Source organism: Triturus cristatus, chromosome 4_1, assembly GCF_964204655.1.
Source record: "Triturus cristatus chromosome 4_1, aTriCri1.1, whole genome shotgun sequence".
Taxonomy (NCBI): domain Eukaryota; kingdom Metazoa; phylum Chordata; class Amphibia; order Caudata; family Salamandridae; genus Triturus; species Triturus cristatus.
The window spans coordinates 1,296,264,163-1,296,280,488 of NC_140585.1; positions in this window are offsets into that span (position 1 = coordinate 1,296,264,163).

Below are 16,326 nucleotides of genomic sequence, written 5' to 3' on the forward strand. Positions count from 1 at the left end.
CTCCGAAGTATTCAAATGGCTGAATTCAGCCATTGATGAACTTCTTCCCCTAACACCTAAAAACTCTCCATCTCATCGACCTCCTGCACCTTGGTTTTCTGAAGATCTAAAACGCATGAAATCTAGTTGTAAGATTTTTTAGAGAAAATGGAGACGTTCTTATTCCGCCTCCCGTAAAATAGCCTATAAGAAAGCCCTTAGGGACTACCATCATCATTGTAAAATTGCCAGAGCTGCCTTTGTTTCGAATACAGTAACCAATGCACAAAATTGTCCCCGTTCTCTCTTTTCGGTTGTGAAGAAATTAACTGGAGCAGATACGGTACCAGCCCCTCCTGCACTAGAAGAGGCTCAATGTAATTCTGTTGCTAATGTTTTCATATCTAAAGTAGAGCGCATCTATGACTCATTAAGTCCTTCTACATCTAATGATACGCCTCCGCCAGAACCTATCCTGACTCCAGATGTTTCACTCCTCACAAGGACGAAACTTGCAAACTGGTTACCCTTTGATGATGCCTCTTTTTCCCATTGCCTAAATAGCATTAAATCTGGCTCCCCATGGGATCCGGTACCCGCCAAGATTTTAAAACTACTTGAACTCAGCCCACGTCAAGTGCTAATGCAACTTCTTAACTCTTCATTACTTGAGTCATATGTTCCACAGGAGTGGAAGCATGCAATGATAATTCCTTTATTAAAAAGGCTGGAGCAGACATCACCAATCTGTCTAAATTCATTGCTCCCCATTCTATCAAAGATCCTGGAAAGGCACATTAATACACAATTGACACATCTTGTGGAGAGCTCGAGCTTTTTACATCCGTCCCAATCAGGCTTTAGAGCGCATCATTCGACTGAAACCACACTCCTAGGAGTCACCGAGAGTCTGCGACACAGTGTCGATCGCGGAGAAACATCAGCCTTGATCCTTCTCGATCTAAGTGCGGCGTTCGACACTGTGTCTCATTCCATCCTTCTCGCGACTCTCCGGTCCCTGGGAGTAGAGGGTGCGGCTCTTGCCTGGATAGCCTCTTTTTTAAAAGATCGCACTTTTCAGGTGTTTTCTGCTTCTGCTTCTTCTACAACTTATCCCTCTGCGTATGGTGTTCCCCAAGGGTCGATACTCAGTCCCTTATTATTTAACATTTATGTAAGACCTCTAGCTACTATTGTGGAGGAAGCTGGTCTTACACTGTACTCCTACACCGACGACTCACAGATCATTTTTTCTCTCTCTAATAAAGAGTGCAACAACACTTCTGTTCTGAAAGAAGGTCTGATTCGTGTTTCCAAATGTATGAAGAGTAACTTTTTGAAGCTTAACGGTGACAAAACCGAGGTTGTGATACTAGGCAAGAACAAGGATCTCTGGGGCCCCCACCATTGGCCCAATGATATGGGACCTACCCCGCAACCTGTAACTGCAGTTCGCAATCTCGGGTTTCTCATTGATGAGAAACTCACAATGAGACAGCAGGCTGTAAAGTTGGCCTCTATCTGTTTTTCCACCCTGAGATGGCTTCAGAAGATTTTGTGGATGTTGCTCCTTTCCACACAAAGAACGGTAGTCGAGGCGTTGGTTGTTTCCCGCCTGGACTATAGCAACGTCCTATATCTTGGAGCCGACCTAACAACCATAAAAAAACTTCAGGTTGTGCAGAACACTGCTGCCCGACTGCTCTGCAATGTTCCTAGGAGAACATCTGCTTCCACAGCACTTCGTGACCTTCATTGGCTTAAAATTCCAAACAGAATTAAATTCAAAGCCCTGTGTCACGTTTTTAAAATCAAACACGGCTCAGCCCAAAAAAACCTTCAGGGCCTTATCCAGGCCTATAAACCCAGTCGAACTCTAAGATCATCAGTACACGGTGATTTTTCTGTTCCCAGATTTAGGCTGGCAAAAATGGGAGGCCGTTCATTTGCCGATTTAGGTCCTAAATTTTGGAATGCTCTTCCTTTGACCCTAAAGACAGAAACCAATCTCTTTCGTTTCCGCAAGGGACTTAAAACTTGGCTCTTCCAGCAGTAATTTGTAGCCCAGTAAAATCAGCTTGCTATTTTTTTTTCTTCTTCAGTCTGTCCCTGAGCACCGGGAAACCCACTGTGGGTAGCTGCGCGCTTTAGAAGTTTAAATAAATAAATAAATCCTACCTCTGGTAGGATTTATATTTTTTGATTTTGGGCTTTCTGTGCCTCTTCACTACACTTTGGTTGCTGTACTACACGTGTGCAATTAGTGTTAGTATTCGTTTATACTAATTCTGTAGTTATGCATTAACCAATGCATCATGGCCCTATGGAGCGCCACCTCCCAGGCGCAGGTCATAGAATGTCCCAGGGTGTGCAACCGCAGGACATTTATGTTTGCTATTGCAGGGCGGGAGCATTGCTTCCACCCTGTGATAGTAAATTATTGTGTGCCTCGTTGAAGCGAGAGGAGGAAAACCTCGTATCGCTTCAATAAAGCGGATCCGGATGGTAAAAATGGAGAAAAAAAAATGAAGCGGAGTCTCACCCATTCATTTAAATGAGCCCACTGGTGGGTAATGTCCTGGGCCAATCCCATTATTATATTACGGGGTCTCTGCAGCATTGGGGACCTTAATCTCACATGTAAATTTGGTGCGGGAGGGCATAGAGATGTTTTGCAGACTAGGGGATCGACACCTCCCAGGGCATTGTTTACAAATTGTTCGGGGGGCTTCGAGGCCAACTCAAGACCGGGAATCGGCAACCTCCGGGGCTTTACTTAAATATGCAGGGTGGGCCTCGCCAGTCCTTGAAGCCTTGGTAGCCCTAGGCAGTGCCTTTTTGGTTCTGAAATCACACGAGCAGTACTCATGGTGTTATAAAGTGATACACTCATAGAACCCTTGCTGTTGTAGAATTACCCAGGCTTCATTTATGTAATAGTATGTTGGTTTATTTTTGGTAGGTGCACCGCAAAATTAAAAATGTTTTCCCTCATAAACTACTATCAACCGCTGATTTTCACAATAAACTACAGACAAGTGTTGTCAGAAAAAGAAGACCCATACACTCACCTATTTATTGGTAAAAAAAAATAACTTTTATTAAAACAACACAAATAAATGGAAATGTAACTTTATTCGAACAACAGTAAAACATGAAAGAAGTGGTTGGGAATCATCCGGAAGCAGCATACAAAACCTGCAAGAGGAAAAAGAAACCTAAATATGTGTGCCGTGTCCAAGAGAACAAGCATTTGCAATGCAATAGGTCTCGCATTAACGTGAATTTAAGCTTTTGGCATTGTAAATGACAATGCCTTTTATTGACTGTTTTAACCCCTTCGCTGCTGCGGACATTCCGCTGCAGCGCTGGGGGGGGCAGGGGGGCAGCGCGGCGGGCCTGTGCTCATGACGGAGCCGCTCCGTCATGAGCCACAGTTGAGCTGTGCTCATGACGGAACGGTTCCGTCATGACTCCGCCCATTTGCGTTGTCGCCCCGCACAGGCGGGGAAACAGTGCCGCGCAGGCGGAGCGGCCGCCGGCAGGATTGTCATGACGGAACCGTTCCGTCATGAGCACACGGCAACCGTGGCTCATGACGGAACGGTTCCGTCATGAGCAGGGAAGGGGTTAAAAACGAAAACAAAAATAAAAGGCATTGTTATTTGCATTGTCAATAGCTCCAACTCGCGTAAATGTGAGACCTCTTACATTGCAAATGCTTGTTAATTACTGGCATGTCTACGACCACGAGGGACTTGGCCCACTTAAAGCCCTGCGCACTGTACGTTTCAAGCAAGCGCCCTCTGCATGAGACTAAAGGCTCCTTGCCCTTTGACCCAAGGCATCCTGCCCAGTGACACTGGCTCCTGCTCAGAGTATGAGGTCCCTATCCCTAAAACTCACCACCACTGGCTCACTACATGAGACCAGAGGCAGCCTTAAGCCGCGCTCATGAGCTGGCATCAGAAAAGAGGCAATACCAGCCCACGCCCTGAAGTTCTCGTAAGGCGCCACTTAGGCGCTCTAAAAACGTCAAAATAAATACAATGAAATAACAAGCCCGGGAGTTGTGTGCCCGCGCGCTAAAAGAAAATTGAAAAAAGCATGTGAGTGGTGCTCGGAGGTGCTTGAGTGAGTGCGCTGGCGATGAGTGGGTGCGTGATCGCGCATCCTGCTCTTTTTCAAAGCACATACTTGCTTGTGGCGCATGGCTGAGCACTCTCGCAAGCCGTATGCCGCCACAAGCATGAGTATGTGCTTTGTAAAAAGATCTGCATGACGACTAAAGGTCTCCAATGCAGTGCATGCACATTGCGTAGGCGAAACCTAAAAAGAAAGGTAGTCAGAATGAAAGGAAGAAAGTGAGAATGGGACAGAGAGCAAGTGGTTGGAAGGGAGAAGGGGAGGGAGCGTCAAAAGAACAGAGAACGAAGGAGACAGCGTCGGCCTACTGCACCCAGCCCTCACTGTTCATCTCCCATCACCCGTGTGTCTGGGACGCTGGGGTCCACGAGAAAGAGTGCGATCCAGCAAAGTCTTTCAAATGAAACAGAGATATGAATGAGGCCAGAGATTATATTATTATCTACGGCAACATTGCTTGTCTGCACCTGTGCACCCAGGCTGCTGCACCCCAGCCTCTTCCCCCAGACTGTGCTCAATTGCAGCTCCTGCGCACCGAGGCTTCACTGCTCACCTGCCACAACCGATGTGTCCAACGACGTGCCGGTGCAAGCTCCGACTCCGAGGTGCCTCTCATGGTGGCACAGCAGGTCTCCGGTTGGGGACGGTGTCTTGATAACACGATGGAAGGCGTCAGAAAGGCCAGAGCAACTAACTCAGTGTCTGAAAAGGGAGAAATAATATAATGGTGGAAACGTCTTAAGGTAAATGAAGGTTTATTTCAAGCTTAAGAGAGAACACCAGTTGAGTGCATCCTTTCTTCTTGAAGTATGATCCACCAACTGTTAGTGGTAACCGTGGTTCAAAGAGGAGTTAAAGTGCACAAAAATAAACAAGAGTAAATAATAATATATTATGCCAACGTTCACATACAAAGGAACAGAGCGCATGCTAGAAGGATAATGTGTGCGTGCAATGCAGTTGGGCAAGTCTGTGTGCATGTACACTCAACTCACTACAGTGCCCCAAAAGCCAACGCCACGTGTCTGTAAGGCAGCGCTGCCCACTGGCTCAGGCCTACAGTACGGTCCAGCAGGTCCTTAAAATGAGAGAGAGATGTGACTGAATGAGGTCAGAGATCACATCATTACCCACAGCAACATTACTTGTTTGCACCTGTGCACCCAGGCTGATGTACCCCATCCCTTCTGCCGCACCGCGCTCAATTGCAGCCCCTGTGCACGCAGGCCCCACTGCTTACCTGCTGTCATTGGTTTGTGTCCAAACATGGGTTCACAATTCAGATGTAGTTTTGATTGCCAGGATGATGTACACCTCATTGATCCCTTTTTGTTTTATTGCGCATTATGATTTGCGAAGTGGATGTGGCCATTTCACCTGAAGCAGTGTGGAAGAAATTGGACATGTGGCGTCGTCGTTAACCTAGTTATAGGTACGCAAGGTGGGCTGTGCTTGCATACGCCAGGCCAGCGTAGGGGTGTGGATAATTATTCCGGGGACCTGGGCGTTGTTCAGTTCCTGCCTGGGCAGGAAGTGTACTTATATGTGTGTCCCTGTTGCAGTTTTGATGTCGCACAATCCGCAATTTACATTAATGTAGCAAGGATCGGGAGGGCGGCAACTATCGCTAATGAAATGCTGTCCGAAAACGTTGAATGGACAACAACACATGTTGTTGTCAAGCTTGTGGATATGCGCAGACAAGCATGTCAATGGTGTGCGGTATTATTGAAAGTGTTGCTATCGTGAAGAGCACACATATGAATGTGCTCGGATGGAGGGAGGATCAGCAGTGAGGCTACATCATACACAGTGATAGCGCTCATTACAGTCAAGCAATGCATATCAAACGTGAATCTGAATGTCTCACATATGACTCACCTATGCTGGTAAAGCCTGACAATAGAGCATACTGCAACACAAAACTACACATTACTCTTTTCTGTTTTCACATGTTATCTAGGATGTGCACTCTGCCCGTGGCTGATAATACCCCTTTGGGCCGCCAATACCCAGGCCGAAAGGCAGCACAATAATGCGCGTACACACACACCAGGGGCATCGTGTAACACACATTTGTTTTTTGATGAAACGTTTCAGATGTATGGCTATCACTCGTGGAAGGCTACTGTACAGAACATGATTATTGATCAAGATGATCGTTGCATGTTGTGTGTACCAGAAGATATGTTACACAGCAAAAAAGTTTTCAAAAAAGTTCTGTTAGCAGAAGAGGTGTCTCTCATCAAATGGTGTAGAGAGAATGACTAAAATGGGAGTGGTCCTCCAAATGTTACAATGGGAAATGTTATGAACCAATCAAAAGCTTTTTTTTAGGTCACGTGGCAATCGCGCACCGAGCGCGCAAGGAGACCGCACCCGACGCGATTTTGAGAAAATATATTTACCATAATATAAGTTTATATATAAAAGTGGAAAATATTTTAGATTATCGCTTGCTCTCATATACACTTTAAACTTATTTAGATATAGTTTTGAGACATAAAAGAATGAATGAGGGAATGGCGTACCCGGCGCGATACCATACATCTATGATGTAACACAGCGCATGGCAGCATGCACTCGTCGCATACGGAATGCTCAGCCAGCGCGACCCTATACGTAGATGACGTAACACGCGTATTGGAACCGCGCAGCTGTCGCATACCAAACTAGGAGCTGGCGCAACCTTATACATATATGATGTTTGGCGGGACATGGTGCCGTCGGATAGGAAATGCGCATCCTTGACAAGTTTCACAATATCGCAGATAGGATTTGCGTGATGATGGAGCTTGGTACACTACCGGTACGGGAGTCTAGTTAAAAAAAATATATATATCTATATATACATACTTTTTTAGGAAGATATAAAAAAATTACATAATTTTTCAAATTTTAAAAAAAAGGATAGCAGAGTTGCAAAATATTACAAAAAAAATAGAAAAAATATAGGTTTTATAAATATTAAAATATGAAATTAACATTTCAAAAACCTTTAAAATTCACTGAAAAAATCATAGGTTTTACAGACGTTATAGTTAGGAATTAGCATTTAAAAAACCTTAGAAATTCACTGAGAAAACCATAGGTTTTAGGGATGTTATAGTTAGTTGGACATTTGACTCATATAAAACCAGAGAAATTTGCCTTTTATAGTTAGTTGAGCTAACTATAACTCGCGCACCCGCAATACACTGGTGATGATGTCACATATTACATCACTTATGACATGGTCAGTGACATCACTGATGACATCACTGATGACATCTCAAATGACATCACTGATGACATCATCCAGTGAATGTGTGTTTCTGTAAAGTTTAAATATTTTTCATAAATATTCCTCCCTGGACTGGAAACAAGCATCCGAGGACTGGTTTTGACTGGACTGTTCCCATGAAGCACAGGGTCAAGACTGATTTGCATATGGCCAGGTCTAAACTGGGGTGGTATGGTGAGCAAAAGAATGATAGATTTAACCCAGATCTCTTGACTGGGGGGTGAATGTTTTGATTTGTTCTGCATTCCATCAATCGATTGCGTTTTTTTTACTTTCTCACCCTAAGTGTGCCTGGTATGCCCAGACATGGGTCCCGGGCTCACTGTGCCACTGGAATCAAGCTATCCTGGTGGATGAGGGGTGAAACCCCAAACCGGTACTAGGATGCTTGTTTCCGGTCAAGGGAGGACCTGGCTTGGCAGTTCGGGCTGGACTGTTCCCATGAGGCAAAGGGTCAAGACAGATTTGAATTTGGCGGGGTTCATACTGGAAGGCATGGTGAGCAAAAAAATGATGGATTTAGGCCCAGATTGCTGTACTGGTCTGAATGTATGACATTGTTCTGCATTCTGTCCATCAATTGTTCTTTTAGCATTTGTCACCCGAGTGGGACGGGTATGACCAGGCGTGGGTCCTGTGCTTTCCATGACACTGGAGTCAAGCTATTATGGCTGATGAGGGCTGCAACCGGGAAACCGGTTTTAGGATGCTAGTTTTCAGTCCAGGGAGGACCTGGCCTGGCAGTTCATGCTGGACTGTTTCCATGAGACACAGGGTCAAGACTGATTTGCATATGGCTGGGTTCAAACTGAAATGGCATGATGAGCAAAGAAGCAATGGATTTAGTCCAAGATCTCTGCACTGGGGTGAATGTATGACATTGTTCTACATCCTCTCCATCAATTGTTCTTTTTGAATTTTAAAGTAAAAGCAGTTCTGAAATTTTCTGAAATGTTTATAGCACCTTCCTGTTCTCCTTCCCCTACTGCATTCACACATAGTGCCACAGTGTTTTCTTCTTCAGTCATTGTTAAAAACGTTTCAAGGGAACTGAGATAAGGTTTTATGCACAGTAAGGTACTATTATCCTTCAAACTTGAATAAAGCTACAGCCAATGCATAGGATATGCTTATTCAGCTGCGGCTGATATTCCCTTCCCACTCCAGATGTCTCTGGGTACATGTGAGTAGGGGTCTCTGATAAAAGCACAACTGAACTACTCAGATTTTACTGTTAAATAAGAAGCAAACCAATGTTGGCGGCACCATGTGGTGTAGTTCCTATAATCTATATAGGATCTGATCGTTTGGACAACATAAACTGTGGGGTTGGTGTCCAGACTGATTATAGACACACCCACTGGATTTGTTTGCCTGTATACCTGCTCGCTCACAGTGCCACTGTAAACTCCTATCCCATCAGGGATCGTAGAAACAGTACAGTACTTTTCGCTCAGCCACTCGTGCTCACTTTGTCTCAGAGAGATACACAGAATAAACAATAGGGACATTTTCAATAACCATTTATTGAACCAGCGTCATTCTAGTGTGAAATAGGTGTGCTGAAACAACCATAAGACAGATATAGAGAAACGAGTATAAGCACCAACAAAGTAAATGGATGGTAGATTTCTATCATAGTGCTAAAACAATGACTATGTTCAAGAATATAAGTACATGAGAGTAATAATGCATACTCCTATTTTGCAATCCTAACTGGATGTACCTAAGTGTACCTAGCATGTATGTAGGTGTAGAGCCAAGAATCCCCCTAGGCTGTAACCCCATTACCTCATGGATGTAACCCTCATTCTGTGAACGCGCAGTTCATGTCCTGGATTGAAAACTCCCTTGATACCGTTCTGCCCAAAAAACCGTATCTAAAACCCAGGAAAAAAGCCACCTCCCCGTGGTTTTCACACGAGGTCCGCCTCCTAAAGAAAAACTGCAAGAGAGCGGAAAGAGTATGGAGGAAAGACTTCGATCCCAACAGCAAAAGTGAATATAAACGGGCTATTCTCAATTACAAAAAAGCCCTCAAAAATGCTCAAACAGCCTTCTTTAATGATGAAATTAGTAAGGCATCCTGCTCGTCCAGAGAAATGTTCCAAATTATGAAAAAACTTTTAAAAACCCCAGAACCATCCTGCTCATTTAATTTCTCGGACAACCACTGCAATGAGTTAGCCACGTTTTTTGATCAAAAAATACAAAACATCTTCCAACATCTCCCCCCCCTTCTTCCTGATGACCCCCCACTTACCCACTCATGGCAGACCCGGAACCCGAACACAGAACTTGATATGTTCTCTCCCATCTGTGAGGAAACCCTAAGGCCCATCCTTCAATCCCTCAAAAGCGGGTCCCCGCATGATCCAGCACCAGTCAGACACCTTAAACAAGTTGCTCCTACCATTCTCGCACCAATGGTGAATCTGATAAATTCCTCTATAGAAAGCGGATTGGTTCCGCCAAGCTGGAAGAAGGCGGTAGTTAAAGCCTTAATCAAAAAATCCAATCTCGACCCCAGTAATCTTGCCAACTTCAGGCCAATTTCCCTTCTCCCATGCGTTAGCAAGATAGCTGAAATGTTTATCAACAGCCAACTATCAAACTACCTGGAAATCAACGAATTGCTAAAACCGTCACAGACAGGATTCCGCCCAGGCCAAGGTACGGAAACAGCGATGGGGGCGGTTGTCGAGGAGGCTAGGAAGATCATTGACGCAGGAGGATAGGTGGCAGTGATCCTTCTGGACCTCAGCGCGGCATTCGACACCGTCAACCACAGTATCCTGGCTCAGCGGCTCAGTGACCTTGGTATCTCGGGGTCGGCCCTGTCGTGGCTAAAATCCTATCTTCACAACCGCTCTTTCCAGGTGGCGGAGGGCGACTTCATCTCCAGGGAGACTCCTATACGTTGCGGAGTGCCTCAGGGCTCCTCATTGAGCCCGACGCTCTTCAACGTGTATATGTCGCCACTGGAAGGGATTGTCAGCCCGTATGGTATCAAACTCCTGACCTACGCGGATGACACCCAGCTGGTTGTCTCCCTCAGCCGGCAGGATAATCCCACCATCGATCTCTTTTCCTGCCTGGGGAACATAGTCAGCTGGATGAACTTATCCCACCTAAAACTCAACGGCGACAAAACGGAGATAATGGTGATGGGCAACCAGTCCCATTTCCGCCCGGAGTCTCTGTGGCCCCTAAGCATGGGCCCGCCCCCAACCCCCAAAGCCGAAATCAAAAGCTTGGGGATTTGGCTCGATCAGGCAAGAAAAACTGCTGGAACCTGCCTTGATCTCCTACGTACCACCCGCAAGATCCTTCCCCTGCTCCCTTTTCAGTCAAGAAAACTTCTCTTACAGGGTCTCATCTTGTCCAGACTGGACTACGGTAATGCTCTATATCTCGGCGCACCTAAGAAAGTTACAGCCAGGCTACAGGTTGTGCAAAACGCTGCTGCTCAGATTCTTACCAACACTAAGATCCGCTGCTCTGCTAAACCAGCGATTAGAGCATTACATTGGTTGCCCGCTGAGCAAAGGGTGCATTTTAAGGCCTTGTGCCTAACCCACACAATCCTTCAGGGAAAAGCCCCATCAATACTTAAGGACCTTGTTGTCCCGCATACCACGTCTAGAACTCTCCGATCTTCGAACGCCCATCCAACCCAAATTTCCAGGATAAAGAAAGCTCGCTCCGGAGGCCGGCACTTTTCCTATCACGCGTCCAAGCTGTGGAACACCCTCCCGCTTGACCTTCGGGCCCAACACAATCTGCTGCCTTTCCGAAAGTTACTAAAGATATGGCTGTTCCCATAACCATCTGCTCCGCAATCGGCTGATCTCTCTGGTGCATCTTTTAGCGCTGGGATGCTCAAGGGCAGCCATGCGCTCTAGAAATCTCTTTACAATTACAATTACCTGGTGTGAGAGAAAGAAGGACCCCATCTTGGTCTTGAGATGAACACCCCGCAATGGATGTCAGACCACTGCGTACTTGTGTGTCTGTATGCAGGAACCTCAGCATCTCATGTCAGTGTGTCAGCATAGAAGTGTTTCTCCTCTGCCTGCCCCAGCAAAGATATAGTGTATATATACCTGAAAGGTACCCTCAGGGTTTCTACCTTGCTGTGTCATGTTGGCCGAGGATGTCAGAAGGTATGACCCTTATACATAGTTATTATGCAAAAGATTGTAATCCTGTTGTGATTCTGAGAATTCTCATGCATTACAAATCAGGCTCGTTTTCTGGGAAATCCACAAAACATTTTTGCGGCACCTAACTAGGTAAAAGGTCAATACCAAAAACCGTTATGTAGTACAATGGCAGGGAAATGTTGGTGAAAGTTTAGGTGACTACCCAGGCTTATATTGGGGTACATTACAAAACGGAACAATGGTGTATCTTAATTTTTGCCATTATTTTACAAACAGGCTACCATAATATGTACTGGTGGAGACCTCAAATCCATACAAATATGAAAATCACTGAGATTTTCACCATGATTATCCTTGTAATGGCAGTGTCATTCATGTTCACCCATTTTAGTCTGATGCCATTTCCGCCCTGCATTTCTATTTGGTTTGTGATCTGTAAGCCATTTGTCCTCAAGATATTTATGTAAAAGGGCACTGTCAAAAAGTAGTAGTCACTGAAAACATTTGGGGTAATATCAAAAGATTCTATTAATCGATGGCCATATTCAGTGACCAGAATATGGCCATTGGAGGAACGTCTGCAATTCCCATAGTACACAGGTACTAGGGTTAGCCTTGCCATTTGTACTGTTCTAATAATTCCATGCTATATTTAAAAATAATTTCATTTAATGCCTCTCCATATGGGTTGTGCAAAAAGTGCATCATTCCTTCCCCATTAGTTTTTATTTAGCAACAGCTTCTGAAGCCTGTCCTATTGCATTGACTTACATTAAAACCCCTTAACCATATTAGTATATAATCATCCTTAAAATGATTTAAAAATAATTTAACCTCCCCACTTAAATCAATGATAATATTAACTCTAGTTTAATCAAAAACATTGTTATAAAAATGTATAAGGACGAGATTTAACTTTTCCTCCATTTGCAAATGGAAGAGTTGAATGTGGGGGGAAAACGTACAGGATCATTCAATTTTAATGGTGCAGTTATAGATTTTAAGATGGCTAGGCCCCCTTAGCCCGCCCTCCCTCTTGCCCGGGTTAGAAGCAAAGTAAAGACCCCCACGTGAACGTTGTCTATTGCCCATGTCTCTTGTAGGCCGACTAGGTGAGTTTGACTGATAGTCTTCCACCACACTGGTTTCGCCAGTTTGTTTTTTACTCTCCCAAGGTTACAGGTCTTGTTTACAAAATTAGCACTTTCATTTTTTTGTACAGGTCAGAATACCCCATGTAGTTTCTGTGATTCACTATCTACAATATGTGTGTCAGTTGGATTACTACCCTTCCTCCCATCCCCACCCAGTTGTCAATCCTGTTTGTCGTAATTCGAGAGGGGGGAGAACCTATTTGTAGTTGGAATATTTATGAATGGTCTTTTGTTTGGTTTTGTTCGGTGTTGAAAAATGTTCTGGTTTGCTGATGTCTCTATTTGTGCCGGAGTGCTACCCCTATCCAAAAGAATTTCTAGCCTGTAGAAAAAGCCAAGGTATTATCTCTAAATGTCTTAGGGCGTAACTTACAACCCAAACCAAAGAGTAAAGTTGTAACCATCTAAGTGGATCAAAAATTCTCAACAATACAATTGCCTTCACTGATTTTCCTAGAGGGGCCTAGCCAATCAACTCTTCTGACCATTATTACTTCTTGGAAAAGACAGGTTGTACTCCAATACTGTTTGGCCAGACAGTGTATCACATTATTTTAAAGTTGAATCCATGTTTACGTTACATCGGGCATTAGTTTAGAGGCATTTCTCTATGTGATTACATATGGCGTCACTTCCGGAGGGAGGTACAAAGTCGTATTGACATATGTTTCTGAATTCATAGGGAAATTTCTTTCAGTGTAATCTGGAAATGAATGAGTTGGGACAACATGTGATGTTGTGGTTACTGATACGTTAGTTTATGCCACTTTCTTTGTAGTAATGTCCCTATTTTGTGTCTTGGTTTGGACTAGTATTTCTTATACAGCTATCTCAAGTTCATAAATGTCTAATTTAAAACCCTCTAGTTCCTTACTTTAACGAGTCCTCAAATGTTGTCAAACTGCTGTGTAGCTTCTTTAATGTCATCTCTGTTGATTTAGTGGGGTTTGGTGTCTTTCTTTTGTTTGCTGTCCTAGGGAACCTTGGTGGTGGCAGTGATTCCATTCCCCCCTGTAGTAGGCCTTCCTTTTTTTAGGTTAGTGACTGGAGAACCTGCCAGCTGACAGCATTTCTTTGCTGGAGGGGAGAATAGCTCACTTGTATGAGCATCTTCGCTGATCAGGAGGGGGGCGTTAGAGACACATGGATCCATGAGCATTTTCTTTATGGGAGGGATCACTGGACCTAAACAGGTATCTTCCTCAATGGCTTTGTAAAATTGCATTATGTAGGGCAGAATGGGTCACAGCCAGTCTCTTCTGCATTGTAGATCTAGTTGTTCAGTAGACCCACAGTGTTACTTCAATAATTAGTCATTGCTTTGGTAGAGGATACTGGCTTTGAGATCCCCTTCCCAGTTGCTTGGGCTAATTTACGCTTGCCCATATTCTATACTTTACTTTTTAGATACCATAAGTATTTAAAGCATAAACATAGACCTGCCCTTCAAGCTTGGTATAGTCCAGGGCCTTGTGTAGTCCAAAGGGAGAGTAGGATTAAAGAGGGGGCTCAGTCCAGCCTCAACTGGCCATGGACAGGCGCAGAAGGGCCCACTTTTGGCCCAGTCTTTGCCCAGGCATGTGTCCGGGTGTGTCCCATGCTGCGGGTGCCCTTCCGTGGTTTTGTAAGGTGCCTCCAAGTGCACGCAAAACACAATTGGCTTCCTGCTATGACTGTTCTGGATTTCAGTCCACCCCACCGTCAGTTTCAATGGCTCCCGCGCTGCTGGAGCACTATAGAAGTTTATGTAAGGTGCCTCGGGGAGCAAGCAAAACACAGTCAGCTTCATTCTGCAACTGCTCTAGACTCTGGGGCTTGCAGTCCACCCTCAGCTTCAGTTCCAATGGCTCCCCAGCTCATTTCTCTAATGCTTACATCACACCCCTAGGGCACACAGTGGGAACCAAAAGAGTTCAAGCTTTCTTTTATTTACAAGACACTACATCTCCTGCTTTGTTAAATAAAAAGTTATAACTTTTCAAAACAGGTAAATGACTAAATATTCAACTAAATACAAAAATAACTATATGAATGATTATCTTCAATTAATTGTCATGGCATCTGAATCAGACATCCTGATTAGGTCACAGGAAACTGGGAACTGGCAGTCGAAGTGTAAGTGATCTGTACAGGTTAGATGGAATCATTAGCGGACACAGAGTCATCGACAGTCCGTCTAGACCTAAGGCCTGATTCACAAAGGTAAACTTGGACATTTGTTCTAAACGTAGACCAAACGTCTAAGTTTATGACTTTGGGAATTTGGGAATTCACCAAGGGCATTTACGAGTACTATCTTTATGTTCGCACTTGGGGCAGAGACCTTGCTCGAGTGCAAACAAAAAGATATTACTTGTAAATGCTCTTTGTGAATTCCAAAAGTTGTACATTTAGAAGTTTGGTCTAAGTTTAGATCTAACGTTCAAAGGGCTTATAACAATGTTGGTCGGAATTTCCTCCGACCGACACCCTCTTGGACTCTGGACTGACCGCCAGGTTACGATGTGACCGAACACTGTCCGGACAGATTCCCATTGTTCTCTATGGGCGCTTGTGTCATGGCTGTAAACTGGCCGTGAAACAGGCTCCTATAGAGAAATGTGGGAGGTGTAAAACCCTGCACCCTGTCGCAGGCACCCCATGGTGCCTGCCACACAGTGCAGGGTTTTACCAGGGGTGTACCTAGGTACACCCTCGGCCACTAACCGTATGCTGCGGGGTCAAGGGGGGCCTGCTAGGGGCCTCCAAACTCACTCCCTGACAACCTTTCCATTTCAGAAAGGCCGGAACGGGAAGTCTGTTGGAATTCAACATCAATATGCCGTTCATGGAAGCTCTGTCCATATGGATTACAGTTCTGTTCCGACCGGCTGGTAGGCTCTGAGAGCCTGGGGGAACTAAGTCAGAATGATCAGACGGTTCACGTTATGACCATCGACATCTTAATCAGGCGGTCAGAAAGCCCCGAACTGTGGTCAGAAGCTTTCCCCTAGCAGTTGGAGGCTTTCTGACCGACATCATAATCGGCCCCTTTAACTTTACTTTTGTGAGTCGGCCCCTCGTCTTTACATTGTCATTGATGTTTGGTGAGTGATTGGCCACATGTTGAAAATGAGAAAAAAACTTGTGTCCTTTGGAATTAGTGATGATCAATGGTGCAGCCTCAAAAGCAGCATCAGACCATCTTTTTCTGTGTTGCCTGACAAGTAATCGCTCTCCTGTCATAAAGATGACATCTTTAACATGGCATCGTCCGTCAGCATACTTTTTCATCATCTATTTCCGGCCAAAGTTCATAATGTGAATATTTTCCTCATTCTTGGAACTGAGGTGGTTTCATTTGAGCAGCTTGGTTATCATGGCTCTTCCAAACAAGAGAGGGCTTTTGCCTGCCATTGAGTGAGGGGTCGCATGGTAATAATAATATAGTTGTTTAAAATATTGTTTTTTAATTAGTGTTATGTATTTTAGTATTTATTTTAAATGCATGTTATGTAATTTTTTCTATGTGTTTATGTTTTTTAATATGTGTTACATTTACAGTAGTTATTAAATTGAATGTAATTAAGTGTTGTGATTTTTAGTTCTGTAGAGGGTT